Here is a 5,722-nt window from a genome sequence, read left to right as displayed (position 1 = left end):
CGTGCGTGCGTGCGTGCGTGCGTGCGTGCGTACGTGCGTGCTTCACACAACGATGTACAGCTCAAGAAGGAGAACATCGAGAGGCCACATTGCATGTGTTGGTGGAGGTTTGTGTGACAGTGTTGCTGGCTTGGACGCAGCTACTCACACCAATTGTTTCACTTGTCTAGTAACATCTAAATAGTGAGGGGACCACAGTTTGTTTGTGTATGTCACATTGTAACATTACTTAATGCAAAGCACAGAGATGTTTTTAATCGTGACAAATTCTACATATGTTTGTCAGTGTCTCAGAGGCAATATTCTTACAACGAAGTGTCTCTGTGACACTGGAATTATAATATTGAATAGTAATTGCTGGTTGGCTGCTTGCTTGTACTGGAGCTTGTTGACAGTTGTGTGTTGAGTTTGTAGTGTGCATGTATTAGCCGGTTGATCGGTAAAGCTGCCATTCTCTTGGCAACAGTCTACAGGCTATGCAGCCTCGTGGAAGGCTACATGCTTTGTAGCCTATAGACTGTTGCCAGGCTGCTTATTACATATATAAGCATTCAGGCTGCTGATAGTATACCACACACGCTGCACTAACTCACTTATATTATATACTTTATCCTATATAATATCCTTTATGTTCCTTATGTTGAACCGTCATTTTTCACAGCCATTGCTTGCCAACACTAGGGTTGCTCATCTATATTGTAGATATTCACAGAAAATTTGATGTGTTTTAGGTTTACCAACTGTTTTACTCAGTTTCACACATAAGGTTGTCAGTATGGGCAATAAGTTGTAAAAGAATACATATAAAATCAGTCAACAATTCTAGGCAACTCAAACGTAAATCCACCACCACATCTTCACTGCAGCCTTCTACCACTGGTATATCCCTTCCTCTTATCTCAGTTTCCAGTTTTGAGGACAATCTCTCAACCCATTAAGCAAGCGTACACTAGCATAACCACTAACCAGTTTAACAATATTGTTTATATTAATGAATATTAATCAATAGTAAAAACTTTAAATTAAAAATAATATCAATCCTGAATTCCACAGTTCGGAAGGGTAGAGAGATTATGATAGAGAAAACCAAGCTGGTGAAGAATAACATATATAGAGAGAGGCTTTTACCAGCTGTAGCTTACCGAGCAATGAAACGTTTTTTTAAACAACAACAAAGAAACCCCTCTGGCTGGCAAGGGATGGCTGTATTATACGTTTTTAAGCATACTTGGTGCTTACTAACGTATCAGGGTATGCTGAAAACCATGGAACTATTAATTTACATCAGTGCCTGCCTATATACCTCCAGCTTCACTGCCTGGCTCACTGTTTTTGTATGCATTCCTGTGTGTCGCTACCTTCCTGCCTGTCTGCATGACTGCCGATTTGCCTGCCTGCCTGTCTCTCTCCCTGTTTAAAGGGATCCTTTACTCTAGGTTCTAGGGTTATTTTAAGTTAATTTAGGTTAAAATTACGCTACATAAAAAGTTTTATGGTTTAATCACCATTAGAAATATTTTAATGTTTTAAAACTAACGACTACAGTTTTGATTACAACGACGGTGGCGCCACTCAAAGCGCACGATCTGAAAAGTTGCGCAAAACGACTTTTCAGCCAAGGGCTACAGACAGGGTGTTTCTTATTTATTAATTTAAAAGCAAAAGGATTGTAATATCTTATAAACGACATATAGTTTCAGTTATATTATGGATAAATTTGTCCTAAAATGAACATCGTTCGGTTAAATAGCATTTAGGTATAAATATAATTACACCTTTGTGATTAGCACTCGGTCTGTAACATGCAAAATATATTGGTAAATGCGCAACTTATTCAGGGTGGCAGCACGGTCGCGGGTGTCAATGGCGCCGTTCAAATTTCGTAGCGTTGCTGTATAATTAATTATAACCATTAAATTAGGTATCTGGTAACAAGTACGTGTGGGTATAGACGATTTGTTATACCGTAAGTACAGTTGTATGCAGTAAAATCCTAGAGTCTAGTATTCCTTTAAGCGACTGCCTGTGCCTGTCAGCCTACCTGCCTGCCTGCCTGCCTGCCAACTTGCCAGTTTGTTTGTGTACACCCCTGCCCTGTTTCTTGACTGCCTGTCTGCCTGCCTGCCAACTTGCCAGTATGTTTGTGTCAACATCCATTGCCCTGTTTTCCTGGCTGGCCTGCCTGCCTGCCTGGCCAACTGCCTAGTTTGTTGTGGTAGCACCCTGGCCCCTTCGTTTCTTGAGCATGGGCCTGCCTGCCGACTGCCTGCTGCCAGCGTTGCCAGTATGTTGTGTACATCCTGCCCTGTTTTGCGCTGGCTGGCCTGGCCTGCATGGCTGCTGCCGCTCCTGTCTGCTTAGGTGCATACCTGTATGTTTTACTGTCTGCTTCTCAGCTTGTTGCTTCTTCATCGCACTACATGCAGCTGCCGGCATCTATGATCTATGGTACCTGACTTACACCCTATGATATCTGGTTATCTTAACCATCGCATTGACTGTGTCATCTAATGAGCTTGTGGAGAGAATAATGTCACCCGTACCCGTGGTCATCATGTGATCCCGTAGAGGAATAATTGTCATCTATCGACCATACTTGTAATACCGATGTGAGCTCTATAGAGCAATGTTGTTGTCTGTCCCACGCGATGCCACTTGCTGTCACCGACCGTTGTACGACGCCTTGGAGGGAACTAATGTGCGTTCGTGTCACTGACTATTTCAGCGAAAGGAAGTGAAGGGCAGAGAAGCCAGCGCTGCGTCGAAAGCAAATTTCAGGAACTTCAGAAGAGACTCAGGAAGAGTCTGTGACCCTTGGTGTCCTGCGATATGGCTATACAAGTATTCTTGTAGGTCATGCATTCTCCCATGACTTGGCGTAGTCGGCGGACTAATATAGGCTGCTTAATGATGGGGAACCAGGCTTAGCTTAGCAGCCTAAAAAAAATTGATGGACGGTTGCGAGCGCAGCGGACCGAAAATTGTTTTTTTAGGTTCTAGGCCGTAGATGTAGTTGATAACATTAAAATTAATAAACATCCTGTTATTATAACAGCATGGATTGTTTTCATATATCCAGGATATGTTTTATTTTACCATCAGATAGGAGTAACAGAGATGAACGCAATAAGATATAGTTTTTTAAATTACCATTTAATTTCACATTTTCAGAGCTCTGCTAATTTTGCGTTTAGAATTGTTGTTAATTGTGGGTCCGGGTATTCAGTATGAAAATGGTTTGGATAGACGCCTGTAATATCTTTGGACACCATGCGTTCTACCCTGAAACACCATAAACCTAGCACCCGAAAGCATGGTGCAGGAAACGCTGTCTGGGTGCCAATTCTCATCAACAATGATCATGTCATTCCATTCTAGCCCTAAGCATGGTTCTCACCGCAGGCCTTTAATGCATGTCTGGTTTGACATGCCTTAAAAGCTGAAGCTAACTCGGCGACATTGCGTAAATCCTCTGAGCATATCTTAAATTGCCTCATTGGTGTGCCTTAAAATGGCATGTTCTCGCAGCAAAATGTTATAGATATAGGCCTACCGTAGCTCGTCTATGTTGCATAACATTCCCACTAACCTCATTTTGTTGCTACTTACATATACATTCTTACAAAATCTATAACGAGAGTATTGTCTTATGAAAGTAGCGCCACAGTGATTTTACACAGTCCGAGACAGCCGATGGCGAGCGATCGCTAACAGTTCTTTTCTATGAAAACAGTTAGAGATTCATGTGATTATATTTTGTTCAGTACAAAATTTTGAAATTTGTTTAAAATCACACCTGGAATGTTTTCGAATCCACATTACTGCACGAGGTCACATCTCTCCCATTTACACAAGTGAGCAATACAATATATACACGGTTTTGCTTCAGGAACTATTTGGCGTATGCCCCGTACCCCGTTCGCGTCAGCTAATTTAATGTTATCTATAAGCCCGAAATGACGGAAAGCTCTGTCGCCGTTGTTTCAAAATCCTCTTATTGCGAGCACATTTGACTCAAGTTAAGAGCATATTCGTGATACTTGTCATACTGCAAGTATGGCTCACTATAGGTGTAGTGTAGTGACGGGCTGTTTTGTTTTCCACTTAATGTCGCAGCTTGTGTTTACTGTTTATCATGTCGGCGCAACCACAATCATGGGTGCGTTTCAGCAGCTTGATGTATAGTCTCCTGAACTGATAGAGATACTGTATCGCCAAGAGATGAACTGATTACTTGTGTATTAGTGCTGCTCGTGATAATGCGTAAATGACTGCAGATTATAATTCGGGTCTGATAGAGCGCGAATTGCCAGACATGTCTTCTGAGAGTACGGCTGGGCTAGAACCGCTGCCTATGTACTTATTGTTGTTCATCCTTGTCTTCTCATTCAATTCCCCTGCTCTCGTGTGTCCGGTCAGATGTGGTTTAATTTTTTTAAACGGCGAGTGTTTGTGCGTTGCAGAAACATGCGACTATCGCGACCCGTGTCTGCCGCCCGCGCCAGATACGACGCCGCCGTCCGACGTCAGGTTCCCACTAACCGAGAAACAGGTACGCGCAATGGCGCACGCCCCGTGCGAGGAGGCTCACGTGTGCAGGCGGCCATTGCACCGACTGGCCGCGCGCACGGCGACATCTTTTTGTGCTAAGGAACTTTTTGCAGCGACGTGGCCATGTCATGGTCTCGGACGTCTTTTGTTCTCGATCTTGCATGCAGAGAGCTTATCTTCTTACTATTCAATGGCTGGCTTTCTGTGTTGATTTTGAGTGCGGCTGCGTACGGATTTCGGCATCCAATTTATGAAAGTTCCGAAATGCTTTTGAAGTCAGGGAGTCCTTTGTACATCTCCAGCGCTCGGATGTGATTTAGAAGTTGCTGGATGTTGAAGTCACATATTTATAATGTTGAATTCGATATTTTTATTTTTAATTAGAATTTTATATGCACTCACTATCGTGTCTCCCATGAAGTAGTCACATTGTGGATTGGGCATACTTGTAAAAAAGTGAAAAAAAGAGGGGAAAAGAAAAAAAAAAAGAAAAGTGGGGAAAAAAAAAAAAGAAAAAAAAAAAAAACAAGTGTGGCTAAACTCTTTTTCAATAGCCTCTGCATGCATATAAATATCTTGTGGTGTGGCGTGATTGTTTTACAGTGCGTGTGTTTTCTCTTGTTGCATGTAGAGTATAGGCTATCCAGCGTGCTCACACGTTTTGCAATAGAAAACTATCAACAAGCCCTGACTCATGTACTAACAGCGGAAAGTTATGGCCAGAGCAGCATTAGCCGGTAGCGCGGCAAGCATTGCCACGGACGACGAGGTGTGCCACGACGACGAGGCATTTCCAGGACGACGAGGGGCGTTATGACGCCGAACGTGAGCGACGGCGGCGCGGCGCCGTCAGATAGGCGTTGCCCGTGGGCGACCAGCCCGCCGCCGGTCGCGCCACCTGTGGCTGCATCTCAGGGCAACGACTGAATGAGACAACGAGTCGACAGCGGTTACCATGAGAACGGCAGACGGAGAGGCGAGCACACCCGGGAGGTAAGCATCAGCAGCGGGCCACCTACATTGACAGATACCCCTTCCCCTCGCAGGGCCGCTGCTTGACACACGTTAAAAGATGCCATCTGCCACTGGCACTGGACGCGCTCCCTTTTATGCTGTAGCGCATATGGTGCGGCAATGGCATGTCGCTGCAGTTTGCTATACCGCACGGTTT

General features: G+C 44.0%; 1 protein-coding gene across 1 annotated transcript in view; it reads left to right on the top strand.

Annotated features, from left to right (window-relative positions):
• Window positions 1-5,722, top strand: part of LOC106811758 (protein phosphatase 1 regulatory subunit 12A-like) — a gene marked incomplete in the record, with an annotated part of 85,163 nt that overhangs the window by 60,136 nt on the left and 19,305 nt on the right.

Source organism: Priapulus caudatus, unplaced genomic scaffold (assembly GCF_000485595.1).
Source record: "Priapulus caudatus unplaced genomic scaffold, Priapulus_caudatus-5.0.1 Scaffold571, whole genome shotgun sequence".
NCBI classification, from domain to species: domain Eukaryota; kingdom Metazoa; phylum Priapulida; class Priapulimorpha; order Priapulimorphida; family Priapulidae; genus Priapulus; species Priapulus caudatus.
The sequence above is the reverse complement of the archived record's forward strand: the minus strand, read 5'-3'. Positions and strand labels throughout refer to the sequence as shown.